We start from the raw sequence: 14,222 nt of genomic DNA on the forward strand, positions 1-14,222 counted from the left end.
CCTAAATGATCCCCAAATATCATTCACATTTTTCTGATTAAATTCTTCCTCCCGGTAGATTTGGCTCAGAATTGTTTTCAACTTTGTGAAACTGGCCCTATTAAAGCATCTAGTATATATATAACTAGTCTGGACTTTGTTCTGCTTGCATATTATAAATGTGACCAAGTTATGATCACTTGTACCTAAGCTACCACTAATTTTTAGTTCTGTGATCAGTTCCTCTTTACTTGTTAGGATAAGATCTAATATAGAATTCCCCCATGTTGGCTATAATACTTTTTGAGTTAGGAAATTGTCATATATAATATTTAGAAATTCCAAGGATGTTCTAGTATTGTCAGCATGAGACCTCCAGCGTAAATCACTCAAATTGAAGCCCCCCATGATCTCGCAGATTTTTTTCACCCTACACTTTGTAGATAGGTGCATAAGGAACTGTTCATTCTGTTCACTAGCGTGATTTGGTGGTCTATAGCAGACCAACTAGTACTCCATCTTGTGCTCTGTTAGGACATTGATCCATAAACATTCAAGATCATTTTTTTCTGAGTTATCCATGACTTGGAAACAGGTATTGCTATTTTGACTTAGAGTGCCACTCCCCCTGCCCTCCTTTTGACCACGTGATCCTTCCTAAATAGGTTATAAATGATTGATTTGAACATTCCAATTTTGTGAATAATTCCACCAGGTTTCCATATGATGTAGATTTAATTTATGTTTATAAATGAGCAATTCCAGTTCCTCTTGTTTGTTACCCAGGCTTCTAGGATTTGTGCACAGTGAATTCAAGATTTTTTTTTCTTTTTGTCGTTTGGTTCCTTAATTAATTTTGTTCTTAACATCTTAATTTTGTGCTCACTAAGTCCTCAGATTGCCCCTCTTTTAACCCTTCCCTTTTGCTGTTAGTTTAATCCCCATCTGATTGCTCTAGCCAGCTCGTCCCTGAGATCAGTCCCCCTTTTTCTGAGATGGAGGTCATCCAAACTATACAGCCATCTCTCCCAAAAGAAGATGGACCAATGCTCCACAAAACCATAGCCCTGCACCCTACACCATTTACCTAGCCAGAATTTTCCAGAATCTTCTGCCTTCTGTCTTCCTTTGCTAGAGGGACAGGAAGGATTTCGGAGAAGACAGCTTAGACATTCTTCCTCTTCAGTACTCTTCTGAGTTCCCTGAAGTCCTCTATTATCTGTGAGATATCCCATGATGTAGTATCATTTGTGCTGATCTGAACCATCACCAATGGATCCTTGCCCTTTAATGTCAGAAGCCTATCTCATCTTAGAGCGGCATTTGGTGTCTTAGCTCCGGGAAGGCAGCACATCATCCTGTTGTCCACCTGTCCCTAGCAGAATGTTTTTTTTGATTCTTCTGAGTATTGAATATCCAGCAAGGATTGTCTGTCTACCTTGGATAGTTAGAGAACTTTTTGTGGGTAAACTTGATTTTTTTTTATAGGTTGACCCAAGTTGCCATCCACCCATGTGTCCTGTACATCTCTCCATTTCCATGGACCTGCTGGATCTTGAGAGGTATCTTCCACAGCTCCCTGCTGAGGACCAGGTATTGATTTGCAACTTCTAGCTGTGTGGAATTTCTTCTCCTTCTCTTTTGTCTGGTGGACACAATCTGCCTATCCTCATCTGTCTCTAGCCATGCGTCTGTGACCTGTGGTGGTTATGAACTGCCAGGCCACCTCTCTGACTTCCTCTACAACTGATTCCTTTGTGACCAGGTCTCTTCCTTCCTTGAACCTGGGGTACTGGTGTTTCCCAAACCTGGTTTGGAATTCTTCAGCTTCTCTGATTTGTAGTAGCTTCTCAACTTGCCCCTCCAAGCCAAGAATCTTTTCCTCCAGCACAACCACCATCTTGTACTTCATGCACAGGAAATCTCTTCTAGTTTCAGGCAGGAAAGAACATTGCACACCCATTGCAGGTTATCACCACTATTCCATCGTTGGGCAAAATGATATCACACATAGCACGGAGTCTCTCACAATCCCTCTCTAAACTTCCACCAACACTGTCTTGTTAGCTGCATCTGTTTGTGGCTCTCAAGTTCACCTAGCAATTGATTTTCTATACCAAGTCTTCCCTGCTTAGTTCAGCTCAGCTTTGCTCCTCACCCCCCGGGAGTGATGAACCACTAAGAGACTTCAAACAGGTGGGCTGATTAAAGCCCCAAGGCTAGAGTCTCATGGCCTTTAGGATGTTCTCTGAGGGGCCCTTCAGTTTTGAAACTCTCTCTTGCCAGTCCTAAGTAGAATTAGTTTATCGAATCAAGACATGCTGAAAGGCCCAGTCTTTTTTCCAAGCTGCGAGAAAAACTGGGAGGGCTCTGGTAGGAGTTCATAAATATCAGAAATATGTTTTAGCTGCTGGGCAATGATTTATGTTAATTACTGAGTGAAGAGAGTTCCTGGAATAGACTATGTGTATAAATGTATTTTTAAAATATGTCAAGGAGTGCCTACATCAAAGTACTGGAGCTCCTTTATAAAGAATTTGTACACAAACTGAAATTAATTAATTAATTACATCAGTTCTGAGGAGGAGTACAGCATTATCATTCTGACCTAACTATTGTACTGTTATAGGCAACAAGAAACTTGAGCGTTATCAATAAGATTAATTCATTAATTAATGTTTGCAAAGTGCTTTGAAGGTGCAAACTATTCTGTAGGTGCTAGATAATTTTTTTTTCCTTGGCAACACTTTAAAACTTACATTCCATTTTCTCTCTGAACCTCAGATTGCCCATAACTCAGGAGTGTACCCCAACCAAGCTTCATCTACATCCTGCCCTGGAATTTATTCACATTTTAGCTTAGTCTGGATTTCCTCCTGAGGATGCTGTATTATTGCCTCTTGAAAGCATTTTCCACAGGGAGCAGCACAGTCTCCTATGTAGCCATGGGTATCAGTAGAGTCACTGGCCCAAATTCCATGCTGCAGTATAGCACAGAAGGCATAGTTCAGAAGAGTTCCTGTTTGGATTCTGGACAGATGCAGCACCTTGGCATATATCTCCACAGTTGTTAATGAGCTTTTCCGTAGCTCACAATACCCAGAAGACTCTAGCCATTCCCCATCCCACTCCAATACTCCCCTTACGCACCTTTCTTTCCTTTCTACACTGGAGAAATTCTGACCCTTTCAAGGCCCATTTGCTCCCTGTTGTAGTACAGAATCTGCCCCACTCATCTCAATATTAATCATCATATAGTATTAGGCACTTCATTTTCTTATAGGCATTTGTTTGACAAAAGGCATGAAAACTCTGCATAGCTTGGAAACAATGTCACTTCTATGGTAACTGCAAGAAATACTATTCTGTTTTAATCAACATTTGTTGTGAATTATTGTACTAGCAATCAATCTTCTCCAAGCTGATCTTTGGAACGCTTTTGCCTGAGACCAGGCACATCAAGCAAGCACAGACTTCTTAAACGGTGATGCAATAACTGATAATGAATTGGAGAGAACGTACTGTTTGATATAGTTATGAATCAGTTTGGCTCTGAGTTTTTTTATTTTTGTTTCTGACTCACTTAACTTAAGATGTATTAGACTTTTTATGCCGAAAGAAAAATATCACATAGTTGAATTCATTATGTGTTGAAATGTAACCTATATGTTTTTGAATTTATTCTTTTCATATTTTACATACATATTCTCTGTGTCTACATATAATTTTTTTCCTAAGGACCTGCATTTCTGGTTGAGTCAAAACTCCCACTGGGGCAAGGAATACAGAACAGTCTGCTCCTGCTCCCATTAATTTCTATGGCAGCAAGAATCACACCCTGGCTTTTAATAATTAAGTTCTTTTTATAAATTACATTTTTTCCTATAGATTTCACAGAGGGAATCTCCTTTTTAATCCACTTACATTATTTTACAAAATGCTTTCAATATATATAAAAAATGAACATCTCTTGAATTTCTCAGACACCATGGAGTTGGAGATGGATCATTCAGTCACTGTAACACAGTGTGAGTGTATAGTATTATTTGTCAGGTGCATGTCATTGATTTTGCTACCTACTTTCAAGTAAAAATGCTATACACATTTTTGACAGATCTGAATAGTCAAATAACTGAGGCAAATGGCCCAGTTCAATGGTGTCACTGAAGTTACACTTGTTTAACAGTTTTCTGCCTGTTTTATTGATCCAACAGTGTCCCTGGCTAAGGCCCCAAATCAGAAAACCTCTTAAGCACATCCATCCATCATTCCGCATTATGTATGCGCTTAACTTTAAGCATGTACTTGGGTGCTTTGCTGAAGAGGGATGGTTTGCTTAATCAGAGCCTAATTGAACTGCCAAATTTACTAATGAAGTATCTACTTCAGCTGCAGAAGTTGGCACTCTATATGCATTAGCCATTAGGCTGCACATTTCATGTTAGCTCGTTCCACACTGCTTTGCTAACCGAAATGCATACTTCAGTTCGGATCTTTTTTCTTTTAACAAACTTCCAAAAGCATGTTTCACGGGTTGAATTTTCATACAATAGGCTTTTCAAGCTACACAGTTCACAAATTAAGGACCAGAATTTAAAATGCTTTTTTTCATGTCAGTCATCCCATTCACAGCAGTGGGCATCCTGGTGTGAGTAAGCAGCAGTGATTTCCCTACACCCCCCATGAATTACCCCAACACGCCGCCCCTAGTTTTGTGAACTAGTTACATGCCAATTTAGTGACTGTTTGGAAATTTGAACTGAAATTGAAATTGAAACATTAATACACACTTTAAAAGCATATACAGTGTATGATAAAATACGTGTATCTGAAAAAGTACAATATATTTGAGAAGTATGAATACAGACTAGCTTCCTTATACAGCTGTTGTTTTTTATAACAGTGTCAGTGCATTCATTTAGGTGATGTTGGCCAATCTAATAATTTCAAATGATGATGATTTGTAAGCAAAGTCTAAATGGGCTCTCCCTGACAGCTAGTGATGGGCTGGGGAGAAAGGCCTCAGGACCAGATTGTATTGACATTCATATCTAATCTACCTAGGTATCCAGCAAATCACTTGAATGAGGGGGGTGGCAGGGGAGAGAGGGTGAAATGTTGTTGTTCTTATTGTATGAGTAAAGGGCAGTAGAACCGTACTTAGCCTGTGCTGATTGAGGGCATCAAGAGAGAGGGTGGAGACCACTCCCTCTCCACTGTTTAAAGACAGAGCTGATTAGGCTCCATAGATAGTCTATTGTTCTGTTAAGTGACCACTGCAGCTGAAAGCTCTGATAATCAGGTCTAAGTGCTTAGTCCTGCTGTGGGTACAGTGTTTTTATGTAAGTGACAGCCCGGACTGCACTAGCAGCGAGGTTCCCCCATTGAGAGCTAAGTTGAAATCACTGAGAGCTGGGTGGAACCTCAAGAGACCAACTCGCAGAGGTCACAGTGGCAGGTGGCAGCAGAAGGTGACTGCGCAGGGCCATTGGCAACAGAGTAGTGGAGTGAACGATGGCACAATGAACAGCAGTGGTCAGAGCGAACAGTGAGCAGCTGGAGGAATGAGCAAGGTGCCTTCTTGCCCCCCACCTGGGAGATGTACTCACGTGAAAGCACTTCTGAACTCTGAGTCTCCACTGACCAAGGACAACACCGGTGAGTGGGGTGTAGTGGAGGGAAAAGTGAGGGGCATGTTAAATAAACATTTGTTCACTGAACTATATTTTATTGACTTTGCTCCAGAATGCTAGATTTGTGACTGAGAATGGAAACTTATATAAATATGTTTCCTAGTAGGCCAAGATTTTTAAAATGCATTATTTGTAAGGTTGTTATCTCACATCATTGCTATCTTGAGAGGTCATTATGTTGGGGGGTTTCTGTTTTAAACATATTTATTATTATAATTAATTTATACATAAGAATGGTCATACTGGATCAGACCAATGGTCCATCTAGCCCAGTATCCTGTCTTCTGACAGTGGTCAAAGCCAGGTGCTTCAGAGGGAATGAACAGAACAGGTAATCATCAAGTGATCCATCCCCTGTTGCCCATTCCCAGCTTCTGGCAACAGGCTAGGGACACTCAGAACATGGTGTTGCATCCCTCCCCATCCTGGCTAATAGCCATTGATGGACCTATTCTCCAGGAATTTATCTAGTTCTTTTTTTAATCCTGTTACAGTTTTGGTCTTCACAGAATCCCCCACTCAAAGGCCTCAAAAATTAACCAAGGTGAAGAACACATCAAGAACCAAGAATATATCAACATGTCATCTGAAGGTTCAAGTGGTATATCTACATTCAACCAGCCCGAAGCAAAAATACAGCTACCTACTGAAGAAACAGTGTCTCCAAAACCTAAAGACAGTTCCCGATGTTTGTCAGTCAAAGTGTTCCCATTTATTGAAGTTACAAAAGATGGCTACAGTGCACCTCTTGCAAAAAAGCTTACAAAAAAGGAAAGCTTCCCAATGCTATAATTGGTAAAAGTGGAGGAGCTTAGTTTGTCAAACCAATCAGAAAAGCCAATGCTGACGAACTACGTGAAAAGGCTGCAAAACACCAGGCCTCTGGAGTGCATCAACATGCAGAAAGCCTTATAAGCCCACTTTCAAAGCCAATTTTAGAAGTACTAAAGGAGGCTGTTAAGAATGCTGGAGACACAACACAGTTCATGCAAACAAACATGACTGTAGCATCCTACTTTCTATTTAAGCAAGGGATACCACACACTACAAACTGGAGGCCAATGTTAAGTGCATTCTCACTTGTTCATCCTGAAGTGGAACACTGGTTCCAAATGAGACCAGCAAATGCTCACTATCTTTCTGCAAGAAACTCAACTGACTGGCTAGAAGCATGTGGTGCAACAGTGAAAGACTCAACAGTTGAAAAAGTGAAGAACTCTCTCACCCCATTCAAAAAATGTGCATACATGGCTGATGAATGCACCAATGCAAATGGGCATCAAGTATTAAGTCATTATGTACATTATCTTGATGTCAGGGGTAGGCCAGTAGATCCATTTCTATATGTTCAAGTTATAGAAGACACATCGGCTGCATCTGTGACAACCCACATCTTAGAAGAGTTAGACGCTTGTCTATTGGACCCCAAACAGATGGCTGCCTGTGCATTTGATGGAGCTGCAAACTTCTTTGGAAGACATGGTGGAGTACAAGCTTTGCTCAGAGAAAAGGGTAACCCTAATCTCTCCTATACACACTGCATGAGGCCGTCTACTCCAACTAGCACTAGTACAAGCTGCAGAATCTTAAAAAGACAATTAAAAACCACTAAATTTAATGTCTTCATTATATTCTTTTTTCAGCAAGAGTCCAAAAAGACTGACTATCTTGGAAAATATAGAAGATACACTGGGACTGAAGTTCAAATTAGTCCAACCTGGGAAAACCTGCTGGCTTTCTTATGAGCGATCCTTGGCTGTTGTCTTAAAATTACTCTAGCCATTATTACTGGCTTTGGAAAGTATCTACCAAGATGGGATGGATCTAAATAGTGAGGCTGGTGGATTACTTTTGCTAATACGTTCAGAGAAGACTATTGCCATTCTCTCTTCCATAAGTCTACTGTTGAAACCACTTGGGTCATTAAACAATGCCATCCAGGCACCTGCTACAACAGTAGTAGTTCTTTGTCCAGCAATAGAAGCTACATTTGGATCAGAGAGCTATCCATTGAAAAAGTACTAAAAGAAGCAAAGACTTCAGTCCAGAAGTTGACTAACGAAGGCATTTATATTGAATCCTTAAGTGAAGACGACAAGAAGTGTTTGTTAAGACAACTGAAAAAGTACATAGACTTGATTCTTAAAAATCTACAACAGCGACTTCTAGATTCTACTCAACCTCTATGTAGCTTTTACAGATGCCTGTCCTATAAAACACCAACAGATGAGTGGAGTGAGGCACTACCAGCAATGGGGCTGCCATGTGATCAGGACAGAATAGAGAATTTGAACACACAGTGGAATATGGAATATGGACATAGTGGGAATCAAGACTGAGGGGAAAAACAACTGAGGAGAGTTGGCAGTTTTTCAAAGGGACACGATTCAGGGCCCAAAAGCAAGCTATTCTGATGGGTAAGAAAGATAGAAAATGTGGCAAAAGACCACCTTGGCTTAACCACGAGATCTTGCATGACCTACAAAATAAAAAGGAGTCATATAAAAAATGGAAACTAGGTCAGATTACAAAGGATGAATATAGGCAAATAACACAGGAATTCAGAGGCAAGATTAGAAAGGCAAAGGCACAAAATGAGCTCAAACTAGCTATGGCAATCAAGGGAAACAAGAAGACTTTTTATCAATACATTAGAAGCAAGAGGAAGACCAAGGACAGGGTAGGCCCACTGCTAAGTGATGAGGGAGAAACAGTAACAGGAAACTTGGAAATGGCAGAGATGCTTAATGACTTCTTTGTTTCGGTCTTCACTGAGAAGTCTGAAGGAATGTCTAACATAGTGAATGCTTATGGGAAGGGGGTAGGTTTAGAAGATAAAATAAAAAAAGAGCAAGTAAAAAATCACTTAGAAAAGTTAGATGCCTGCAAGTCACGAGGGCCTGATGAAATGCATCCTAGAATACTCAAGGAGTTAATAGAGGAGATATCTGAGCCTCTAGCTTTTATCTTTGGAAAGTCATGGGAGACAGGAGAGATTCCAGAAGATTGGAAAAGGGCAAATATAGTGCCCATCTACAAAAAGGGAAATAAAAACAACCCAGGAAACTACAGACCAGTTAGCTTAACTGCTGTGCTAGGGAAGATAATGGAGCAAGTAATTAAAGAAATCATCTGCAAACACTTGGAAGGTGGTCAGGTGATAGGGAATAGCCAGCATGGATTCGTAAAGAACAAATTGTGGCAAACCAATCTGATAGCTTTCTTTGATAGGATAACGAGCCTTGTGGATAAGGGAGAAGCAGTAGATGTGGTATATCTATACTTTAGTAAGGCATTTGATACAGTCTCACATGATATCCTTATCGATAAACTAGGCAAATACAATTTAGATGGGGCTACTATAAGGTGGGTGCATAACTGGCTGGATAACCGTACTCAGAAAGTAGTTATTAATGGCTCCCAATCTTGCTGGAAAGGTATAACAAGTGGGATTCCGCAGGAGTCTGTTTTGGGACTGGCTCTGTTCAATATCTTCATCAACAACTTAGATGTTGGCATAGAAAGTATGCTTATTAAGTTTGCAGACGATACCAAACTGGGAGGGATTGCAACTGCTTTGGAGGTCAGGGTCAAAATTCAAAATGATCTGGACAAATTGGAGAAATGGTCTGAGGTAAACCGGATGAAGTTCAATAAAGACAAATGCAAAGTGCTCCAATTAGGAAGGAACAATCGGTTTCACACATACAGCATGGGAAGAGACTGTCTAGGAAGGAGTATGGCAGAAAGAGATCTAGGAGTCATAGTGGACCACCAGCTAAATATGAGTCAACAGTGTGATACTGTTGCAAAAAAAGCAAACGTGATTCTGGGATGCATTAACAGGTGTGTTGTAAACAAGACACGAGAAGTCATTCTTCCACTTTACTCTGCGCTGGTTAGGCCTCAACTGGAGTATTGTGTCCAGTTCTGGGCACCGCATTTCAAGAAAGATGTGGAGAAATTGGAGAGGGTCCAGAGAAGAGCAACAAGAATGATTAAAGGTCTTGAGAACATGACCTATGAAGGAAGGCTGAAAGAACTGGGTTTATTTAGTTTGGAAAAGAGAAAACTGAGAGGGGACATGATAGCAGTTTTCAGGTATCTAAAAGGGTGTCATCAGGAGGAGGGAGAAACTTGTTCACCTTAGCCTCTAATGATAGAACAAGAAGCAATGGGCTTAAACTGCAGCAAGGGAGATTTAGGTTGGATATTAGGAAAAAGTTCCTAACTGTCAGGGTAGTTAAACATTGGAATAAATTGCCTAGGGAGGTTGTGGAATCTCCATCTCTGGAGAAGAGTAGATAGATAAATGTCTATCAGGAATGGTCTAGACAGTATTTGGTCCTGCCATGAGGGCAGGGGACTGGACTCGATGATCTCACGAGGTCCCTTCCAGTCTTAGAATCTATGAATCATAAGATGAATGAATGAAGATTTGACTTCAACTTCTTTTTTATCATCATTAGTGGCTCGACCTGATCTTTGTGTTCTGTTTCCTGGGATGAAAGAAGTAGGATCTCATCTCTTGCTACTCCCAGTCACAACAGCTAAAGTTGAGCGTTCTTTTTCATCGAGTAGAATTTTGTGTTCTGAAACAAGTCCCCTTCTGCCTGATCATGTGAATGAACTAATGAGCATATCGATTGAAGGAATGGAAATAATGGACACACGAGAAGCACAAAGATGAACGCATTGCATTCAAGAAGTTCATTAACAGAGTTGTGCAAAATTATAACAAGAAACCAAGAAGGATGTAGACGTAGTGCTTCACAGAAGGCTTGAGTAGCCAACTTTAATTTGTGTGATGATTTTAAAACATGAGTTAAATCTAATAAAATTGTCATGAAACATTTTTCAGTTTTTACTATGGTCCCATACAGCCCACCTTCACCCTCAGTCTCACCCCTCATTGGCCCTGACACCCTACCCCAATTTCAATTCCTGGGGAAACCACTCGTAAGCAGTAATCACACAAATAAGTAGTGCAAGATCACACACTGTTCTGAGTGGTGAAATGTAATTGGACCTGGAACATTTTGCTGAAAATGTAACAACTTTCTGCTTTTCTCTTTTACTAAGTGGAAAGAATCAATTTTGTGCAGATCAGCACTGCTTCATGAATGTCAGTCGGGATCATGGTGATCTTTTAGGTTCACTTTTACAAAAAAAATGGAAAGGAGATTAATTTCTTTTTGGTTTTGAACTTTCCATGCAGCAAGGAAAACAAGTTCTTAAGGCTGAAGACTTCAGTCTTCGGAAGCACTTATTCCATTTGGATAAAAACTAAAGAAATTAGTGGCCTGCTGAGAACCCAGATGAACAGCAGGTGGTAAACATTCTACTTTCAACCAAATTTATTTTGTGTTCCATTTTTTGTGCTGGGCAAAGGAAATGTGCAGCCAGATTATTAGCAAAATGCGTAGGACTCAAACTATGATGGACTAAAACGCAAAAATCTGCTGCCCAGTTGAAGAAAAGTGAAGCATAACTACTGGCTTGTGTAATATTTCCTTCACTGAAGTCTGCAGGACAATCAAGAAGTCATGTATCCTGTGTAGTGATGTATCCAACCAAATCAGCTGTATAAAATGTGCAGTTGAATCTGAAAATATCTAGCCTGACCATAACATATATAAATATTTTCTGAGTTAAACACACAATTTGATTGGAAAAAATATAAATATATTTCCTTCCTTATATCCCACGATAGTTGAGGCTCACTGGAACATCTTGGCTGTCAGTGTCTGAACATGCTAATTTTGGCAGCATGGTGTTCTCTGTTAAAGATTCCCACCTTTGGAAACATGTCGATCAGCTGGGTCCAAGTCCTGCAGGTTCAAATCATGCAGTGAGGCTTTTCCATTTAATTAGGCTTTGACTGAACATTGTTTGAATTTGTTGCTATTTTGTTTTCTGTTTAGTTGGAGGATTAGGCCAGGATGGCTTTTATGAAGGGCAAAACAGTTTATAACTTTTGAGCTCTGTATTTTTAATAATTATTATTATTCTATGGTGCCTGGGCTTGGGGCCTAGCTTGCTAAGAAACTTCCTCTCTGTGCAACAGCATCACCACTATTACTAGCAGAGACCCTCAAGCCCCCTTGTTTAAAATGGAGATGTCTGCTGGCATCTTATTCTCTGTAAGGGGTTCTTCCTACCCACTTAGACCAACAGAGTTTGGATTTGTTAACCTGTAAGGGGTGTTGAGAAGCCTGTCTCTTCCTCAGACCTTTAGTGAGCAGGAGAGATGTTAGATATAGTGTAGCTAGACGGGGGACGTTATTTAAGATTATTCATTATTATTACTTTGGGCAATATTGTTGACTGTAGGTGGTTTGATCTGGACAGTTCATGCACTGGGGTTTGGTTTTCTTTTCAACTTGGTGTATGTGTTAAGTTTTGTAAACATGCCTAGAGCCATCAGTATGTGTGGGGATCTCTGCAAGAATGGAAGATGAGAGCTGCAGCAAATAGGTTTGCTGTTATAGGTGCAGAACTGGGCCTAGATCAGATTAAGCATAATTTAGCCATTGTTCAGTGCCCTGATCATGGAGGAAGAGCCTCAAGGAGGAACTGCAATTCAGAATCACAATTCCTTCTCTGAACTCCCATTGTTCCTAGAGGGAGTAATTTGCTACAACCTTTTATTTGGTGTCGCATACTCCCCACTTCTTGCGCTAGTGTTCAGCTCTGCTGGCCAGCATGTTGGCTTAGCTGCACTTCCCTGTGTGTCCTCTCTACTCACCCAGTTAATCAGAGTTGTACCAGTCAGATACAACCAGTCAGATTTGCCAACCTCAAACATTCAGCAGCCAGGCTACCCAGAACCATGAGACTGGCTTTAAAATCCTGAGATTTAAAAAATAATAAATATTAAGACCTTTTCATTTGCTTTTCTCCACAATCAGGAGGGCAAGAAACTTGCTTTTTTTTTTTTTTTTTTTTAAACTTAAACCCAAAATGATGACTTGACTCCAGGAGCTGGGGCTTAAAGAAGAAACACCAAAAATCACAAGAGTTGGCAACATTCCTTGCTCTCTCTCCCTGATCCCAGACCCACGGCCCAGGAAGTCCTCACGTTGTTCTGCAGGTTTCTGGGAAGAGGGTGAGGTGGAGTTATTCTATCTACTCTCCAAGGTAGCAATGTCAGAACAAGCCACAATCTGGCTTTTAGCAAACTAACAAAATTTGTAACTGGAAGGCACAGTAAACTAAGCAAAATACTTAACTCAACTTTAATGAGATGGTGTGACTTTTTTTTTAGATGTATGTCATAATGAAACTCTTAGTTTTCAAAATGGCATATAGGAGAGTTACTCTCAAAGTTCCTGTTTTAAAAAAATCACCATCATACGTGCAATTAGCAATACACTGTAGGCAGGAGCGGGGCCAGAGTTTTTGGTGCCCTAGGCAGGGGTCCTTCCGCGCTCCCGATCGTTGGCGGCAATTCTGCAACAGGGGGGTCCTTCCGCACTCCTCGTCTTCGGGGCACTTTGGCGGCGGGTCCCAGAGCGAGTGAAGGACCCGCCACAGAATTGCCGACGATGACCTGAAGCACAGAAGGACCCCCTGCCTCCAAATTGCCGCCGAGGGTGTCAAAATGCCACTCTCCCAAATCCTGGTGCCCTAGGCGACCACCTAGGTCGCCTAAATGGAAGCACCGGCCCTGACTGTAGGACTGGAGCTACAGATTGTAAACTAATTTTTGCTAGTTATACAGATTTGTAAAATCAGTAGCAATCAGTTTACAGTAATTATTTCTAACAACTGACATGCGGCAGCAGCAGCACTCCTTAACAGAAACCAATCGGATGGGTGAAACAATTCATAGCAAGGATGTGAACAGCTTCTTTTGCACTAAAACAGACTCTTCTAGTGTATTTTTCCAGTTTTATACAGTAGAATCTGAATTAAGGCACATACAGATAGGACAAATGTTACATTAATGACATTTGAGCTAAGTATCATAACTATTATTTTTCATTGGAGTCTACCCTAACCCTTCCTTATTTTTCAATATTCAATTATCAAAAGAAGATGATATTTAATTTGTTAATTTCGGTTCAGATTAAACATTTCATTTTAATCTGATGAGGCACAAGCTTGTGTCATTATTTTATTTACAAATAAAAATGAATCCCATTATGTCACTCAGTTTTTTGCCTCATGTCTACATCTAAACTTCCACACTCAGGCATGTGCACTTAGATGTACATCACAGCAGTACACACCTACAAGAGGAAAAGTATGATTGAGTGATTAAGAAAGGCATCAGAAATACCCTGATATACCATAAGCTACCCGTATAAAGGACACAGATTTCCTCACATTTTCTAAAGCAAACCAAATATCCAGGGGATAAACCACACAGGAACTAGATAACACCTATGCGATAGTGAGAATGTCTTTAAAAAATAACTGGAGAAATAATTGTAACTATGAGCCTGTTGTAACTATAAGGCATTTGAATGAGCTGGTATGGGGAAACTCAAGTTAGTGGAGTTACTTCAGATTTACACTGTTGTGACTGAGGCCAAGATTTGGTTC

At 40.4% G+C, this 14,222-nt stretch overlaps 1 protein-coding gene across 4 annotated transcripts in view; it reads right to left on the minus strand.

The window, feature by feature from the left end:
- The window catches only part of NTRK2 (neurotrophic receptor tyrosine kinase 2), a 288,034-nt gene that overhangs the window by 110,695 nt on the left and 163,117 nt on the right, over positions 1 to 14,222 (minus strand). The window lies entirely within an intron of this gene.

Source organism: Gopherus flavomarginatus, chromosome 3 (genome assembly GCF_025201925.1).
Source record: "Gopherus flavomarginatus isolate rGopFla2 chromosome 3, rGopFla2.mat.asm, whole genome shotgun sequence".
Taxonomy (NCBI): Eukaryota; Metazoa; Chordata; order Testudines; family Testudinidae; genus Gopherus; species Gopherus flavomarginatus.